This window comes from Nelumbo lutea, chromosome 1 (assembly GCF_056320005.1).
Source record: "Nelumbo lutea isolate HS-2025 chromosome 1, American lotus-T2T, whole genome shotgun sequence".
In the NCBI taxonomy this organism is placed as follows: domain Eukaryota; kingdom Viridiplantae; phylum Streptophyta; class Magnoliopsida; order Proteales; family Nelumbonaceae; genus Nelumbo; species Nelumbo lutea.
In genome coordinates, this window is record NC_142684.1 from 36,900,628 (window position 1) to 36,921,014 (window position 20,387).

The 20,387-nt window shown below is 38.5% G+C and overlaps 1 pseudogene; it reads right to left on the minus strand.

Annotated features, from left to right (window-relative positions):
• Positions 1-18,602: 18,602 nt before the first annotated feature.
• LOC148874291 (UDP-glucose 6-dehydrogenase 5-like) lies at positions 18,603-19,888 on the minus strand (annotated as a pseudogene).
• Positions 19,889-20,387: the final 499 nt, after the last annotated feature.

Below are 20,387 nucleotides of genomic sequence, written 5' to 3' on the forward strand. Positions count from 1 at the left end.
AAATGAGGATAAAGAAAAGTCTCTCCAAAGACAAATTAAATACAAACAACTCATGGGATCAAATTTCAACAAGTTGGCCAAACCCCGAAAGTTTAAGGGACAAAGTGCAGTCCTACATGTGCAACAAAGCAAGTCATCTGGAAAGTTCGCACCTAATTGGGTCTGACCATACATTATCAAGAAAGCACACCTAACTAGGTACTATGTACTATGGGACCCCCACACAAACGAATAGGATGAAATGATGAATGACCATTGGCTCAAATTGTATAATGAATAGTGTTGCTCCTTCCATATGTCCTGATCTATGTATACTGAATCATTATACACCTGTTAATGAAAATTTCCCTTTCTCAAATCTGTGTATCGAATCATTATAGGACTATTAATGAAATTTTACTTCCTTTAGGTGTATATCACATCATCATTTGCTTGCTACAAATCTATGTTAATTGGAACATTACAAGATTCATAATAATTCTCTTTTCTCACTAACTATTTAATATGCTTGAATCGACGAACATCTCATATTCCCTAGCAACCCCTGGAAGGCCCTAGCAACCCCAGACACAATGTCAATTCCCTGACAATCCCAGGCACAATCTCACATTCCCTAGCAACCCCAAGGCATGATCTCATATTCCTTGGCAACCCTGGGCGTGATTTCATATCCCTTGGTAACCCCAGGAAGGCACTAGCAACCCTAGGTGCAATTTCATATTCCCTAGCAACCCCAGGTGCGATCTCATATTCCTTGACAACCCTAGGAAGGCTCTGACAACCCCTGATGCAAGTTCACATCCCTTAGCAACCTTAGGAAGGCCTTGGCAACCTTAGGCGCAAGTTTGCATCCTCTGGCAACCCTAGGAAGGCTCTGGAAACCCCCTAGCGCAAAGTCACATCCCCCAACAACCCTAGGACCAAGGTTACATCCCTTGGAAACACCAGGAAGGCTCTGGTAACCCTAGTCTTGAAGTTCACATGAGGCACAGTGACTGCAAGTGGCCATCTACCTCCTACGACATCAGACATCTAGGCAATAAATACAAATCATATGCATGATACAATAAGCAAAAAATTCTATTATGCCAAGACAATCATCACAAACAAATACAAGCACGGAGCCCGTGAGGTCTCACCCAATCAAAAGAGTGGTAACAGATTATAACTCGACCAGGGGGGATCAAACCACACCACAAGATCATGACTTGACTACCTCAAGAAACAACAAATACTCAAAATAGATAGGAAACCACTACAACAAACCAATAACACACAAGGTCCATCATGGACTTGAGATATCACTAAACACCCATCACGGGAATTAGACAATATTTCATGCTCATCACAAGCACACACACTTTGCATCACTCTAATAATCTACTACCATGACGCTACGTAGGTGCCTTAGCCACTTTTAACTCATTAAACATTGCTCATTGTCTCACTCAGTTATGACCATTCCATTCTCAACGGCAAGGGCCCCCTTCACATTGTCATTACTATGGAGTTTCATTATGATCCTAACAATAATAAGATACATGCCTTTCCAGACCAAGGGGAATACCAAAATACAAAGTAACAGGCATGAAGAAAATGGCCCACATAGGAAACCAAAGTTTTTCATTAAGCAAAATGAATAAGATTTACATTTACAAGCCAAAACAATACAAGAAATCGAAACAGAACATCTATTCAATTGAGCCTGAACCACTCGTCACTCATCCTAGAGATCACTTCCAGCTTCACCATCTGCTCCTAGGCCTCAACAATTTCCTCATGCTCCTCCCGTAGCTGTGACAACCTTTTCTACTTACAAGCAACTTCCTCAAGAAGGATTGCTATCGCATCCTCACTCTTCTCAATGCAAGCATCTATAAACTTCAACCACTTTTGAAGATTATCTCGGTCTCTGGAAGACATCGGATTACAATCTCTATAATCGGCCTTCCAAAAAACATGGGCCATGCGGATTATTCACTCTTGGATATGATTCATATTGAAACCCATTACAACGAAGGAAGCACAAGTCTTTAACCATCGGGCAAAAAGAGACCATGAGAGTGATTCCATAGACTATGACATGATAGAGTTCATCAGCTTGGCATAGTGTTCAACGAAGCGCTCATGACCATGGGAGGAAACTCGACAACTAGCAACCATCCCTTCTAAATAATCAATGATACTGTGTTTGCAACACTTTGGGAAACTATGAATTGCTTCCGCCTATGAATACCTTGTACAACAATAGGGTCTGACACTACAAACTCGAGCAGCACCATCTCCTCCCTCGCATAGTGCTTTATCAATTTGTGCTACACCACTGCAAGCTCTGTCGAAAGCTCTACATCACCAATAGAATCACCCTTTATGTCCATCACTATCGACTAAATGTCTGCAATGACCCTTGGCTCCTCGCTGCCACCATTAACTACTGAATGTTCCCCAACAAATTGATGCCTGCTCTTGCCTTAAGTTAGTGAGGCAGACGACTCTACTTGGTCGCTCCCGATAACAAGGTCTTCTAGAACACAAGATCTTCAACAGTTGCACTCCCTCCAAAGGCACCATCACCTCCCAGGTGGTCTCCTATAGAAGAAACCATGTCATTAGAAGCACCAGTAGCACTAGTTTCGGATGATGGCAGTTTCTCCTCTATAGTTGCAAGGTACAGAGCATCCAACTCCTCTACCAATTGCTTGATGATAGGCAATACAACAACATTGGAGGGAGTATAAGCAAAAGAAACCTAGAGCAACAGAAGAGGTTAGAATAACCAACAATATATAAAGTGACGTTCACTCATAACAGTAGACATTGTTAGATAGTGTATGCCCTTAGCTTCAATTAGATAGATATATACAAATACATTTATTGTAAATGAATAAAAGTACATTATAGTTGCATGTTGATATTGGTATGTTTTTGTGTAATTACCTCTTAAATTAGACACTTATGAAATTCGTGTTAGCTTAAAATGTTCTCAGCCATTGGATAAACTTGGGGAGTTTATCCTACCAAGGCTAACATTGATGTGCTGCCAAAGAAGTTGGGGCAAATTGCCTTTAATGTTAGGGTGAGACCCAAAGCACATGCAATGTATGTTTAGATGAAACACCGAACCCAACCATTTTCTAGTTATGCCTTGGACCTTAGAAATTGATGGGTTGGGTTGTCTTTGATATGCCAATCAGTGAGATCCATCAAGGGTCAAAACCTGGGTATGTTGGGGCAATCTAAAAATTCATCTGAGTGGGTGATCATAATGATAGGATTGATCCCTTTGTCAGATAAAGTGAATGATAGGACTTATACTCTCTAATGGAACCCTAAACTGCCAGTAATGGATTTCAACCGTGTTTGAGATTTTGGTTTTGCAAAACATATTTATACGATATTTATATTAATGTTTTATGAAAAATGTTTGCATTTTAATTCACGGGATCCAACCGAGCAAAGAGTGTGACACTATACCTTGCAGCCAGGGGAGAGATCTTTCCTTGTTAGGTAGTGTTGGAATCATTGTGGGCCTAGAGATTAAGTGTAAGAGACCATTACAGGGTTGATTACCTAGTGGACTTTATCTTACTTAAGTCCATTATCCTTGGGTCTTCATAGAATGGTTGAATTCAATGATAATTTAGGTGTAAGTGTTGGGCCCATATTGAGCCCATAGTGATGCGCTCAGGGGTTCATTGCATTTATCAATAAATTCAGCTAAGCCTTTTCATAGAGACTGGGTTGAATCCATGTGGACTTATGCGAGGTCATTGTGGGTTCCACGCCATACAAATTAGGCCTAAGTTGGCCATGCAACATCTTGGGTCGTGAGCCTTTGAAAGAAATGGGCCAAAGGCCCATAATTAATAAGATTAAGTAACTTGTCACATGACAACTTAATTGTCATGTGCTCTAGGTCAAATATGGGTTTGGAAATGAGTATGGAACATTCATTCTCTTAAGAGTATAAGGCTTATCTCTTAAGAGAGTCAAGATCCAAATTAGTTTGGATAATCTTCTAATTTGATCATGAGAGTGATTCATAAGGAGATAAAAGAAGAAAAGGGCGAACCAAACTAGAAGACGACTCTCTCTTATTCTCTTTTCTTTTCTTTTGACTTTCAAGAAACCCTATCACGATCTAGGCTTTCAAAGACTCATAGAGATCAGTTTTCTTCTAATTTTTGCAAGTAAAATTTAGAGGAATTTCAGGCTCACCTTTCCCAGTTCGATCCAAGCAATTGGTTTGTAGTTTTGCTAAAAATTGTGTTACTGAATTAGCTTCACATATACACTATGTCATCTTTAATGGAGGCTAGTTTTAGGACTGATTTGGGCGTGAACTTCCACCTTGGGATCTATGTTTGTGGTAATTGTATCAAGTATAACTCTCATTCTTTGTTTGGTTTCAAATTTAGTCCAATTTAGTGCAAGACTAATCTTGAAAATTGCAGTTTTTCAAAACATAGGAAATTTGATTCCTATAAAGATTAAGAAATTTTTTGAAAATTCGCCCAACCATATAGCATGGTTTGGCCATCCATACGATGGATCATAACCCTTCCAATAGTGGTATCAAAGCACTAGGTTTCAGCCCTTGGATTGAACTAAACTAGATTTAAGACAAAACTCAAATCGGTAAGAACTAGTCTAGCCGATTTAAGTAGTTAACAAAAATCTCTAAGAATTTGGTTCTCAGGTCTATTATATTATATAATTTTTTATCATGAATTCTTGAATTCTTGGGCTGAAAGTGTGATGGTGATCGAAATCTTGATGGTGACAAGATCTGTACACACTAGACTTATTAATTTGAGTATTTTGTCTATAATTAATTATTTTTCTTTTCTAGAAATAATGTATTATGTTTTTCTAATGTAAGCAATAGAAATTAGGGTCTTTCTATTTTTATACATTGGAGAAATTGCCGAACCATGTTGAGAAGACAAACATCGTAGATGGAGATCGATCTGTAGATTATAGTTTCGCAGGGATGCAGTTTTTGTCCAGATTGGATTCAAACCATCACACTATCAACCCTAACCATTTATTATGATTATCTTCTATTTATTTTTTGATTTGATTGTGAATCATAACTGAAATTTCATATCATTACCTATGTGAATTGATGCATGTTTTGAACACTAAACCCCTGGCTGATTTGACCTAGTTTTGATCCAATCTTATTGAGCCAAACCTATGGTTCTTTGTGGTCTATTCACAGACCCTTGGATCATTGTTTAAGTGACCCAAAATCAATTTTAGGCCAGGGATTTGATGGCCCATTACATGGACCAATATGGCCCATACTTGAAAAACCCTTTTTATGTTAGATTAAAGCAAGACTAGCCCATTTCAGTATGGACTGCTATATGGGCCGAACTTTTTTTTTTTCAGTTTAGCCCATATGGCAAGATAAAATTATTGGATAATTTGGTCCATTGATGGGCTGAATCCTGTGTTAATCGAAATGGATATGGGTTTTACAAGTGTTGAATTGATATGGATCAATTATGTGTGTGTAAGAGTGAAGGGAAGGGATATCCATCATATGGATGGCCAAACCATGCAGGGCGGCTGGGCGAAATTTCAAAAAAAATTGTTCTCCCTTATAGGAATCATATTTCCTAATTTAGAAAAACTGTATTTTTCAATGTTTGTTCTTGAAACAAACCAAACCAAATTTGAAACCAAGATTAAGGGAGGGATATACCTGATATGGAATCCATGCAAGTAGCCTTTAACGTAGGTGTTCACACCCAAAGAAGTCACCAAATCCCACATCCACTGAAGATGACATAGCTTAGGATGAGGTAGGATTAGCAAAACAATTTTTCAGTAAGAATTGCAATCCTTCAACAAGGATCACGTAGGGGATGTGAGCACAACTTCATATATGATTCTTCCAATAAGAATCTGAATCAAGAACTATTCTTAATCAGTCCAAGACAATTGAGATCGAATTGGGTAGGGAAGCAAGAACAAAGAGAAGATTTGGGATTTGCAAAAAGTGTTTAATAGAAGGATTTCACCCTCTATTTATAACCTCTCTAGGTCAGCTTCATAATCCTATCAGAAAATGGTTCATTGGGTCCAGCCATCTTATGAAGGCCCAAGGACTATGGACTTTAGTGAGATTAGCTCATTAGGTAAAAGCCCTAAATGGTCTTACACTTAACCTCTCAATCCATAATGATCAAACACTGTCCGACAAGAGATGATCTCTCCCTCCGCTGCAAGGTACAATGTTGCACTCTCTGCTCACATGGATCTCGGGAACTACAACCTTTTGCAAACATTTTGTGGAACCATAATAAATATGTATATCTCTATATAAATATATTATGCAAAACAAATTCCAACAAGTTTGAAATCAGCTATTGGTAGTTTAAGTTTCTATCAGAGAGAGTGCATTCCCTGATCATTCACTTTGTTCGACAAAGGGGCTTATTCTATCACTACGATCACCCACTTAGGTGAATTCTTATACTACCCCAGCATACCCAGGTTTTGACCCTTGCTAAGGATCTCACTGATTGGCATATCAAAGACAGCCCAATTCAACGCCTAGTGTAATACCATAATCGAGTCTAGGGGTTAGGTGTAATTTTTCAGTTTTTCCCATCTATCTCCAAGGTCCCGGGCATAACTGGAAAATGGTCCATTTCAGAGTTTCAAACAAACCCACACTACATGTGTTTCAGGTCTCACCCTAGCAACTGAGACAAGCCACCCCAACGATTTGGCAGCATATTAGTGTCAGCCTTGGCAAGATAAACATCTCCATGTCTATCCAACGATTGTGAAGATTCTAAGCTAACACGAGTCTCATAAGTGTCCAGTTTAAGGGTATTACACAAAAACACACCATATATAACATGAGTCAATTAGGTACTATTATTCATTTACAATAAATGTCAAAAGTACATCAATTTGATTGGAGCTAAGAGCATACACTGTCTAACAATGAGATGTGTTGAATGGATGTGATTCATCCATGGGCCATAAGTGCTTGGCCCATGTATTCACATATGTGGGTCTCCACAAACATCAAGGTTGAATGCACATCATTTCCATGATGCCCATCGATCATTGCATGATCTTTTCTAATGTGCCCCTCAATAGCTTCCTCTTTAAGAGGAACCTCATGGGAATCCTATGGTATGACCTAAATCTGACCTATGAACTGATATACGTGTTCCCTCATGATTAATATAAGTGCAATGAGATAAGAAATATCATAAGATGATATCTCTAAATGTCTTTCATCCTTAGCATAAAAATGGGCTGAATTGGTGGGTGGAGATGCACCATAAAACTGGATTATCCATTTCACTGAGATAGTTAGTGGGATTGCTTCATGAGATGATAGGGGCATCATAGTCTAGAGGGAGGGGCCTATCCTAAAATGGAAGACTCTTCTACGATACCTTGGGGCTCCCGATATGATGGGGCTGCACTTAACAATTAAAAGATTTAACCTAAAATGACAGTGAACATTGTTTGATGGAGGCCAAAGGGAAAGCTCATTGGATAGATGGATATGTGATTTTCACTGAAAGTGGTGCGGTTATGCAAATAAAACAGTTGGCTCCATGTACTTATGTGATTTCCCACATTTTCAAGGACATGAACTATGTTCTCGTCACTAAGATAGGAGGAAAATCTTAGAAATGAAAAAATGGAGGTGGAACATAGATAAAGTTCTATTATATTAAAGAGAACATGAAATAATATTAAGTTTGTGGACTAATTAATTGTACATTTTACCAGAAATGGCACATAGATAGTTTGCTAAATTGTTAGATGACAATAAGTTTAAAGGACCCAACTATGCAAACTGGTTTCGTAACCTAAACCTGGTGTTCACATCCGAGAAATTGGACAAGGTTGCCTAAAACTTGGCACCGAAACATTTGGATGATAGGGTTTCTCAGGCAAGAAGGAAGGAATATCAAGAGCGGGAAGAGAAAAATTATCTTGCTTGGTGTTATGTCATAGTCTCCTTGGATAATACTATCTAGAGACAGTTTGACAAAATTGATATTTGCAAAGATATCCTGGATAGTTTAAAATCATGTATGAGGAATAAAATCGTTCTACAAGACAAAAGGTCCACAAACTATTGATATCACGAGGATGATCGAGAGCTAACTAGTTCATGATCACATCTTGCATATGATAGATTATATAAATGAATTGAAGGCTCTTGGCTCCCAACTTGACGATGACAACAAGACTGATATCATCCTAAACTCTTTACCCTCATCCTTTAATCAATTTGTCATGTACTACAACATGAACAAGTTAAAAGTTAGATTGCAAGAGCTCAACAATATGTTGCAAGGAGCTGAAGAACTAATTAAGAAAATTGCAATAATATGTTGCAAAAGAATTCGTTTCTTTCAAGCATGGAATCACTCTCTCCAAAGGAATGTTACCTAAGACTCCTGAGGAGATTGAGGACATGAGAGAGGTTCCCTATGCCTTAGCCGTAAGAAGCATCATGTATGCTATGTTGTGTACTCGGCTAGACATTGCCCAAATTATTAGTGTTGTAAATAGATTCAAATCATACCAAGGACAAGAGCATTAGACTGCTGTGAAAAACATACTAAAATACCTACGGAGGACTAAAGACTATTGTCTTATCTTCAGTGGTGGTTCACTACAGATGATCGGTTACACTGATGTCGACTTCCAGCCTGACCCAAATGATAGAAATTCTATATCTGGATATTTTGGGACTTTATGTAGTAAGAAAATCAGTCCACGACCAAGGCCAAGCACATTGTTGTAAGTGAGGCTACTTAATAAATAGTATGGATGAAGAAATTCATCTTGGAATTTGGAATCCTACCATATCACCCATTCCACTATTGTCTGACAACACCGGATCTACAGGGGATTGTTAGTAGAGGAGAAATCTAAATTAGAATGTAAAACTAGCGGAGAATGTGGTAGACCCATTGGTTGAGCCACTAACATTGAAAGTGTTTGAGATTCACATGGACAGTATAGGACTGGGCTTGTACCCGATTGGATCTAAGTGCAAGTGAGACCTATTAGACAATATATGCCCTTAGCTCTAATCAGATTAATGTACAAATACATTTATTGTAAATGAATAAAAATACATTACTGTTTCATGTAGATATTGATATGTTTGAAGGGATGGGAGATCCATCATATGGATGAATGAACCCTGTAGGATGGTTGGGCGAAATTTCAAAAATTTCTTTATTCCCATCTGGGAATCCTATTCCCAATTTAGAAAACTGTATTTTCAAGGTTCGTTCTTGTAACCAAATCGGACCAAATATGAAACCAAATCAAGGGAGGGATATACTTGATACGGAATCCATGCAACAATGCTCCTCCCAATGTAGGTGTTCACGCCCAAAAAGTGTACCAAATCCTCCCTCCACTGAAAATGACACAGCTTAAGATGAGGCAGAATCAACATGTAGCTCCTCATAATGTACATCATGCTGATTGGAGCTAAGGGCATACACTGTCTAAAAGCTCCCACTTGCACTTAGATCCAATAAGGTATAAGCCATAGTTCCATACTTTCTACGTGTTTTTCAAACACTTTCTATATCAGCGGCTTAGTCAATGGGTCTGCTACATTTTCCTTTGATGCTACCTTCTGAATCAGAATGTCCCCTCTTCCAACTATCTCCCGTAGTACATGGTACTTCCTCTCGATGTGTTTTGACTTCAAGTGAGTTCGTGGCTCCTTAGCTTGAGCAATGACTCCAATGTTGTCACCCAACAATGGAATGGGTGATGTGTTGGATGGAACTACTCTTAACTCTTGAATGAACTTTTTCATTCATACGACATCTTTGGCAGCTTCATTTGCGGCAATGTACTCGGTTTCGGTTGTGAAATTTGTAGTAGACCCATGTTTGTTATTTTTCCAGCTAACCACATAGGACCCCACCGTAAAGATGTATCTAGATGTAGACTTCTATCATCTAGGTCTGACTAGAAATTGGTATCGGTATACCCATGGATCTGTAATGAACTACCACTGAATAGTAGACAAAACTCTTTTGTCATTCGAAGATATTTCAGTATGTTTTTCACAGTGGTCCAATGATCTTGTCCTACGTTAGATTGGTATCTGCTTACCACACTCACGACTTGAGCAATGTTTGGCTAAGTGCACAGAATGGCATAAATGATGCTCCCTACGATAGAGGCATAGGGAATTTTCTTCATGCCCTCAATCTCCTCAAGTGTCTTGGGAGACATACCCTTAGAGAGAGTGACTCTATGCCTACTGTAAATTTTGACTATCTTGTCAATGCAAGTAGATTGGGATAATCCTATTATCTTCTTCGATCTAACTCTATAGAATCGAAGTCACAAGCTATAAGAGGCTTCTCTAAGATTTTTCATGGAGAATTACTGTGAAAGCCATACTTTCACCGTAGTCAACATTTTTACATCATTTTCAATGAGTAGAATGTCATTTACATACAGAACCAAGAATGTAACCTTATCCCCATTGGTATTCCTATAAACACAGGGCTCATCCGAATTCTGTTCAAAGTTAAACTATTTGACAGTAGAGTCAAACCGGATGTTCAAGCTCATAGAAGTTTGCTTAAGTCCATATATGGATTGATTAGGTTTAAATACCATGTCTTCCTGACCTACAGCTATAAAACCTTGCGGTTGCTGCATATAGATATCTTCAATAAGATCACCATTCAGGAACGCAATTTTCACATCCATTTGCCAAATCTCGTAGTCATGGTATGCTACTATAGCTAACAGGATCCTAATGAATTTAAGCATGGCCATGGGCGAAAAGGTTTCCTCATAATTGATTCATTCTTTTTTAGTGTACCCTTTCGCCACAAGATGAGCCTTATAGGTCTCAACCTTACCATTGGGGCCCTTCTTCCTCTTATAGATCCATTTGCTACCAATTGCTTTTACCCCAAGGGGCAGATCTACTAGAGTCCAGACTCCATTGATCTTCATTGAGTACATCGCATCTCTCATGGCATCTACCCACTTCAAGGAATCTATGTCCAACATACCTTCTGTATAAGTCACGGGATCCTCCTCACTGGTCGTGGCTTCCACTAAGTAACTTTCTTGGTCATGACTGTAGTGAACTGGAGGCTTGGATGCCCGGGTAGATCTCCTAGGTTGGTTATTAACTGGAGCTTATGGGACATCTCCCACTATCCCTGAGCTCTCCTCATTAAGAACAACTTCTTGACGATGATTGTTCAAGATGAATCTTCCTCCAAGAAATGGGCATTTCGACTACAAAACACCTTTTGTTCTCTTGGATCATAGAATAAATACTCTATAGAGCCTTTTAGGTAACCTATAAATAGGCAACGACTGGTCTTAGATTCCAATTTGTCAGCACTTGTTCTTTTAACATGTGCCGGACAACCTCAAATCTTCAAGTGTCTAACACTTGGTTTCTTACTAGTCCAAAGCTCATAGGGAATCGTCGGAACATATTTAGTTGGAACCTGGTTCAACACGTATATTGCAGTCTCTAATGCGTAACCCCAAAAGGATGTGGGTAATTCCGAGTGTACGAGAAGTGATTAGACCATATCCAATAAAGTTCGGTTCCTCCTTTTTGACATACCATTTAATTGTGGTGTAGTAGGAGGAGCTAGTTGTGATACTATCCCATTTTCCTTTTAGTAGTCCATAGAATCGTCAGAGAGATATTTGCCTCTCGATCTAATCGAAGGGCCTTAATGTATCTCCCCAACTGTTTCTCGACCTCTTGCCTGAACTCTTTGAACTTTTCAAAAGATTCAGACTTGTGTTTCATTAAGTACACGTAACCATACCGAGAGTGATCTTCGGTGAATGTTATAAAATAAATGTGCTGGTTACATGTCCTAACATTCAGGGGTCCACATACATCAGTATGTATAAGGTCAAGTGTACCTGCTGATCTTTCAGGCTTACCGTTAAATGGTCATTTCGTCATCTTACCCTCAAAGCAAGGTTCACAGGTTGGAATATCTTCTACAATTAGAAAATCAAATGACCATCATTTACCAACCTTGTGACACGATCTATGTTAGTGTGGCCAAATCGGTAATGCTATATGCACGTGGAATTAACTGTATCACGAGTTCTTTTATTGGGGTTATTATCCAATGTATTTTGGTTATATTTGTTTCTAGAGAATGATGGAGAACATAGAGACCATTCTAAGGTTCTCTATATGCAAGGAATTTGTTATTTATTTTGATAATAATCACATTACTAAAGAGAACAGAATATCCATCTGCATATAGTTTTGAAACAGAAATCAAAATTTTTCTCAAATTGGGTACATAAAGAGAATCTTTTAATGTAATTGTTCATTCTCTGAAATACATTTCTACAGTTCCTATGGCTGTAGTTGCACACTTGTAGAAGTCCCCAAGTAAAGAATTACTTCACCGTCACTCAATCTTTTGCTTTCTGAACCCTTACAATGTGTTACATGCATGAGTAGAAGCCCCAGAGTCAATACACCAAAAAGTAGAAGTCACCAACATATTGGTTTTTATGACAAAGGATTCGAAATTACTTTGTTTCTTAGTCTCTAGGTACTGAGGACAGTTCATCTTCCAATGGCCAATCTGTTTGCAGAAAAGACAAGTATCTGATGCCTTGTCCTTCCTCTGCTTTTTAGGTTTGCTAGTTTTCTTCTGAGGTTTCTTCTTTGCCTTCCTCTTCTTCTTGCCCGATTTGCCACCTTCAACAAGCATGAAAATGGGCTTATCATTCTTTATTAGTTTCTCGGCCCTCAGCAACATATTGTTGAGTTCTTGGAGGCTAACATTTAGTTTGTTCATATTGTAATTCATTATGAATTGATTGAAGGAATGAGGCAAAGAGTTCAAAATGGCATTAACTTTGGTGATATGATCTAGCCCGAATTCAAGAGCTTCCAGTTCATTGATGTATCCCATCATCTTAAGACAATGGTCATGAACTTGTTGGTTCTTAGACATCTGTGTGGTCATAAACTATTTTAGGACTTTCTGATGAGTAGAACGATTCTAATCCTCATACATTGTCCTTATACTATCCAAGATATCTTTGGACACTTAGATCTGATTGAATTGTCATTGTATCTGATTGTCTAAGGAGGCTATGATATAACACCGGGCAAGAGAGTTTTTCTCTTTCCATTCTTGATATTCCCTCCTGTGGGCCTCAGAAGCCCTATCACCCAGATGATCCAAAGCAGGGTTCTTAGTAACCTTATCCAATTTCTTGGACATTAGGACCAACATAAGGTTATGATACCAGCCAACGTAATTTGGGCCCTTAAGCTTATTGTCGTCCAACAGTTTGGAGAATTGTCCGTTTACCATTTCTGATAAAAGGCAAAACAAATATTACTCCACAAACTGATTTGATTCATGTTATCTACATAGATATGGTTTTTAATTTATGTTACATTTTTATTTGTTAGTCTCTAAGATTTCCCTCCTATCTTAGTGACGGAGACTACAAACTATGTCTCTGAAAATGTGGGAAACTACATAGGGTGCATGGAGCCAATTGTTTCAACTGCATAACCCCACCACCTTCGATGAAGGATCACATCCACTCATCTCATGAGCTTTCCCTTTGGCTACTGTCAGACAAGGTTTATTGCCATTTTAGGTTAAACCTTTCTGTCCGGTGAGTGCTTATCCATCATATTTGTGAATGCCAAGGTACTGTGAGAGAGTCTTCCATTTTAGGATAGGCCCCTCCTACATCGATCTATGACACCCCTATCATCTTATGAAATAATCCAACAGATCCAACGGCAAATGGATAGCCCAATTTTATGGTGCATTTCCTCATTACTGAAGGACCCATCTTCATGTTAATGATGGAAGGTCTTTAGAGAGTTCATCATATGAATCTCTCTATCACATGCACTCATATTTCAGTGGAGGGAACGAAATATTATGCCCTAGTTTTATTTATGTCAAATCAAAGTGGCTCCCACTGAATTTCTCAAAGCCAGATTTAAATGGGTCCTAAACGGTTAGGATTCCGCACGGTTCTTCTTTAGGAAGGAAGCTGATGTGGGGCCCACCAAATGGGGAGATCATCAAATGATCTTATGAACACCATGGCAATGATGTGCATTCAGCCATAGTGTGCGTAAGAGCCACTATCAAAATAATCATGGGCCAAGTACTTATGGTCCATGTACGTAGCATATCACACATTCATACATCACATGCATGGAATAAATTGATCTAATCGATTAGAATATCTATAGAAACTTTCATTAATTAGATTAAATAAGTATCAACCCAACAGATCCTATAATGTTATCATATAACATTATCTAGGTACATTGGTTGTACTGCAAAAAGCAGTTCGGCACATGCAGCTAATTTAGGGTTGATTCAGTTATTATCATATTAAAATTAGGTTTTACAGAGATTGGTCGAATTAAAGATTGAAGTGGGTCATCAACTCTTTGTCCTAAATTGAATTAGGGTTAGAAAAACCAACCCCATCGAAGCAACAATTCGGTCCAACCACTTTGGACCAAATCTGGTCTAAATTGGCCCAAGTTTTGGCGTCCAGTTCAAGATTTAATTCAAGAATAATGATATGAAAATAAATTAATTCAAGATAATCAAATTATCAAGATATTAATATCAGAGGTATGCACTGTGATTTTCTTGGATATCCTGCAAACCTGCAAAGAACAATTAATCGTAGATTGCGGAATCGATATCTGCAAAATCGCAAATCACAGAACTTGTTTTTGCGAAAATTTCTTGTCCTCAGTTGTGCGCTCCAGCGATCTCCAGATGGAAATAAAATAGAAAAACCTAATTTTTCTATTATTACATCACATCAAATTCCTATAAATTTGTCAAAAAAAATTATTTACAGACCAGAATTGAATAGATAGAAATCGCAGGGTGTGCCAATCTTGGCACCATAAAGATTCAATCTCCATCACATGTGTAGCCCAAAAATTCAAGAAAAATTCATAGAAAAATTCTATAAATTTCAGAGAATAAAGATTTATTTTCCAGATCATCTGCCCATAATCTGGGAACCAAATCCAAGAAAAAACACTAATTGCGCCAATGGGGTAGAACACTTTCTGCCCATTTGTGTAGATTCAGATCTGTCCTAATTTGGTTCAAGACTTGAATCTGGCTCTGATACCACTGAAGGGGTGGAAGATCCATCATATGGATGGCTCTGATACCATTGAAGGGTGTGCCAATCTTGGCACCATAAAGATTCAATCTCCATCACATGTGCAACCCAAAAATTCAAGAAAATTCACAGAATAATTCTATAAATTTCAGAGAATAATAAAGATTTATTTTCTAGACCATTTTCTCATAATCTGGGAACCAAATCCAAGAAAAAATGCTAATTGTGCAAATCGGGTAGAATGCTTTCTACCCATTTGCACAGATTCATATATGTCCTAAACCCTACGGGAATGTTGGGCAAAATTTCAAAAATTTCTTTACTCCCATTTGAGAATCCTATTCCTAATTTAGAAAACTATATTTTCAAGGTTCGTTCTTGTAACCAAACCAAATCAAATATGAAACCAAATCAAGGGAGGGATATACCTGATACGGAATCCATGCAAGAATGCTCCTCCAAACGTAGGTGTTCACGCCCAAAAAGTGTACCAAATCCTCATTCCACTGAATATGACACAGCTTAGGATGAGGCAGGATCAACAGTTAGTTATTCACCAAGGTGTTGGATTGATTATGGTACTGCATTAGGTGTTGGATTAATTGATTATGACAGCTTAAACAGTCATGTGACATGGGTGAATATGGGTTTGGAGCACCCGTTCTCGTAAGATGATAAAACTTATCTATTGATAGAGTCTAGATCCAAATAAAGATTTGGATTACAAACCTCCTAATTCGATTAGGAGTGGTGCTCCTTAAGGCTTATAAAAGGGGAGGAGGTGAACTACTCCAGATCATTCTATGCTTTCAGTTCTCTCTCTCTCTCTGCTCTTGTCGCCTAGAAACCCTAGTTTGATATCCAGTTTCTTGGACTGATCTTGATAAGTTTCACCTCTGAAATTTGCAAGAAAAATCAGAGAAATTTTGTGTTCAACTCCCTTGTTCAATCCATGTAGTTGGATTGCAATTTTGTTAAAAACTATGTTGCTGAACTGGCTTCACTCCAAGTTGCGCCATCTTTAATGGAGGCTGGTTTTGGGATTGAATTTGGGCGTGAACTACCAGCTTGGGAACTACATCTATGGATTCTGTATTAGATATTCTTCTCCCTTCTTTTGGTTTCAAATCTGATATAATTTCGGTGCAAGAACAATCCTTGAAAATTTTAGTTTTTTCTAAAACTAGGAATTCAAATCCCGGAAGGTGAAAGAAATTTTTTGAAAATTCGCCCAACCATCCAGCATGGTTCGGCCATTCATGTGATGGATTACACATTCCTTCAATGCTGCTATTGACGTGATTGTGGGCGCACTGGAGTAGGCATCTTGAAAGAAAGATTAGATGGATTTGTGGCTGCAAGGCTAGATGGATGGCCATATATGAATTGTACTTCATTCTCTCCTTGATACTTGGTTCCAGACGTCTTTGGCTTAGAGGTGGTTGCCCCTACTCCAATCATTAGTGGGTTAATCCGCCCATGCCTAAGAGATTCTTCAATCCTGACAGCTCCTTTTTAGCACTTTGTTGAAGTCCTTGAGCGGTTGTGAATCCAACAAAGTATGGTATGGATCTTTCAAAGTCTTGACAAAAAGCCTAACCATTTCTTCCTTGGGCATGGGGTGACACAGTTTGGATGCCATTTCACGCCACCTATAAGCATAATCTAGGAAAGATTCTCTAGGATTCTGAGTCATGGACTCAAGATTTGCTCGATCTGGCACTAGTTCCATGTTGTAGGAAAAGTGGTATAAGAACACTTTAGATACTCGTTTCCATGATTTCTTTTTCTCTTTTTCAAAATTGGTAAACCACATCTTAGCACTCCTAGTTAGGCTCTTCTGAAACATTTGGATCAAGAGCTTCTCATTAGAACCATATTGAAACATATCCCCACAAAAGACTTTTAAGTGAGTCTACGGACAACCTTTTCCATTGTATTTCTCAAAATCAGGCATCTTGAACTTCTCAGGCAGCTTGGCCTACAAGTATACGCATAACTCCTTAAAATCCGTGATTCCCAAATTATGCACTCCCTTCACTTGCCTCATCTCTTCTTTCAATCTCTCCACATCATCATTTATGGGGCTTTGAAATAGGGGAGGTGGTATAGTGAACTTGGGATTATCTTCTTTGGAAAGGGGTGGAGAGGGCCGAGTATAGGATTGCCTTAGAAAGCTGAAGGTTGGCTAATGTGGGGGTTGACAGTCGGATTATTTAGCAAAGGTAAAGGTTGATTGGGGTGGAGGCTGGCAGTAGGACTATTTTGCAAATGTAGAGGCTAGTTGGGGTGGAGGCTGGTGTGACGAAACAGTGAACACAAAAGGGGTGGTGTAAAGGTAGTATTGTGTGTGGCGGATGTTGGGAATGGAGATGATGTGAAAGGTGGGAAAGTTGTTGATGTATTCAGAGGTGTGAAGGCAGGAAAGGTTCCCGATGCTAATGAACGAGTGCTTTTATTTGTTGAGGAAGGAAGAGATGGTTCTGATCTGACATGTTCTTCGTGAAAGGTCATGAACTGGGCTATTACATGCTCTAGCTGCTCCCGAAGTTTGAGGTATTTGGTGTATGAAACCAAGGCCAGTATGTTTGGGTCAACTGAAACGGACAAACCTATAGATGATGAGGTGGTTGTAGGATCATTCTTGACAAAGTCTTTTGCCATGGCTTGGGAAACCAATCGGGTTACTACATGATGAGTTGGAGATTTAAGATTCCCAATGGTGTTCTCCTTTCCACATAACCTAGTTAGCAACTGCTTCTTTCTTTATTTTGCTATAACTCATTCCTTCTCTTTGAATTTTTTATTTTTATTTTTTGAAATTTTTAATTTTTTTTAATTTTAATTTTTATTCCTTTATATTTCCCCTCTCTTCTTCTTCTTCTTCTTCTTCTTCTTCTTCTTCTTCTTCTTCTTCTTCTTGTTTCTCTTTGTTTTCCTTCATTTATTTTGTATTTTTTATTATTTTTGGATTTTTTATTTATGATTTTTTACTATTTATTATCTCTTTTTTTATTTTTAATTCTTGATTGACTTGATCTGATTTTTTTTTCTTTTGATCTTTGTTTTATTTCTTTGATTTTTTTTATTTGTTTTTTGTTCTTTGTTTTTATATATACATATATTTTGTTTTTTGGATTTTGGATTTATGATCCTTGATTGATTTAATTGACTTTTTTTTTATTTGTTATTTATTTTCTTATTTTTTACAAAGCTGACTACACCCAACTATGATGACATGATAATCGACTTTATTTGGCTGAAGAATGAAGCATAGGAATCCACCGATTGGATGTAACCAAAAGACAAAACACCTTTTTTTTTTCTTTTTTTAGTTCTCTACCTTGAGTTTTGAAGAATCAAATAGCTTCTCCCAAATTCCAATACTAAATGCCGCAGCACTCAAATGATACCCTTGTTTATGTTTCTCTTGCATCATAGCAAACTATGTCCTTGAGCCATTTATCAAGGGGTTTGCCAATCAAATAACTGATAAAACCCATCTCCCCAAGCCTGTGCCCATTCACTATACTCTGCCCATCTAACACAAATGTAGGTTTCTGTATGCTATTATATATCCTCTGATAAACAAGTGTCCTGGATCCATCCCACTCTGTCAAAGTTCGAATGCTATGGGCATCCTTTGTTGTGTTGTATGCATCCCAACAACGTACACTTTCTTCGCAGAGATGGGGGTCGTGGGTAATTCTGGTCGAACTTGTCCACTAGAAGGTCCCTCTAGACATGATCCTTAATAACCTGGTTGTAAATGATTTTGCACACATTGATGACTGGTCTCCCCTGTGTAACCTGTATCTTTCTTGAAGGCAAACCGAGAACAATAATCTTCTTTCATGAGACTGATGAAAATGGAAAAGACAACTCAGTTGACAAAAATGGTTTTTGGCCAACGATCCTTGATGACCTGTTTCCAATAGTTTTCTACCATAAGGAAGCCATTGCATTCATAGACGTAGATCTGGTTGAATATGTCAAGAAAGTTGGACCCACCAAAGTCAACATTGGCATTAAGGAACTTGGACCCAATCCTAGAGTCCTTACTCCTTACCAATAGCATGGGACACTTGGGAAACATCAGCACCAATTGCCACATAGAGTGCTGACATGGCATTGACAGATGAGATCCTTTGGGCCAGAAAGGCAGTGGAAGCAAGCTTGGAAAGTTCAACAGGCCGCGGGCTGGTTGATATGAGTCGATCTTCAGCCCCCATTAGGGGTGGCATAGACATCCTTCAACACCTGAATTGCTTTTTGCCCTTATGGGGCTTCCATACCTCCTATAGACACTCGGCAAGGAACTCTGGGTATGAGAGAATTAGAAGTTGATGCTCTTACTGTAGTGAGTCAGAATCTTTCTGATTGCCTCTTCAGTTTTGATGGGAGCTGTTGACCTTTCAACCACAATCTTGTCTTGGTTGGAGTGCTGACTGAAACCAAAAATGAAATTTGCTTTGGTTGCATTTTTTTCTGCATCAATGCTGAAGCAAATATTGTCTTCTTTAAACTGCTTCACCACACCTTTTAGACATAGCTCGTTGATGGGGAGTTGGTCACTGTTTCAGGCATTGGTACAAGGTACAGGGACGTCCACAACAACTGCTTCAATTGAAGGGTACTTGCGTGCTATTACAACCATGGTAGATCCACCGACATATTCAGCTCCAATACAACAGACCTACACCATTTTCCTGGTTGTCTGTAACCTTCAAATTACTTGCATGAGTATTCTTTTAAAAGTGGGCAAGAAATAAAATAGAACAAGACTGCAAGAGGAGGAAGCGAAGGAGAAATGGAAATAGTAGATTTGTGTAAGGGGATGGAGCTGTGGAAGAGACTACAATTTCTTCTGCAGTTGGAAACTTATGCAAGCCACTGAATTTCAACGCATATTATGGGTCATTAGAAATTTGGGACAGGAAAATCCTATCTACAATGCTAGTCATCAACTCTTTCTTTGGATATAATCAGACTTTTCAACTGCACTTGACAACAATCCAATGCTATTAATAAATGAATTAACTTGGTCAATTCTCAACTCCTTAACAGCCTAGATGTCTGCATAGATTTCTACAGTTGCTCCCTGTGAGTGAACACATTACCCATCCATTTGATCCTCCCAAGTGAGGCATAGAATAAAGAACTACCAAACATAGCTAAAAAATGCTCCCCCAACTTACTAGAAT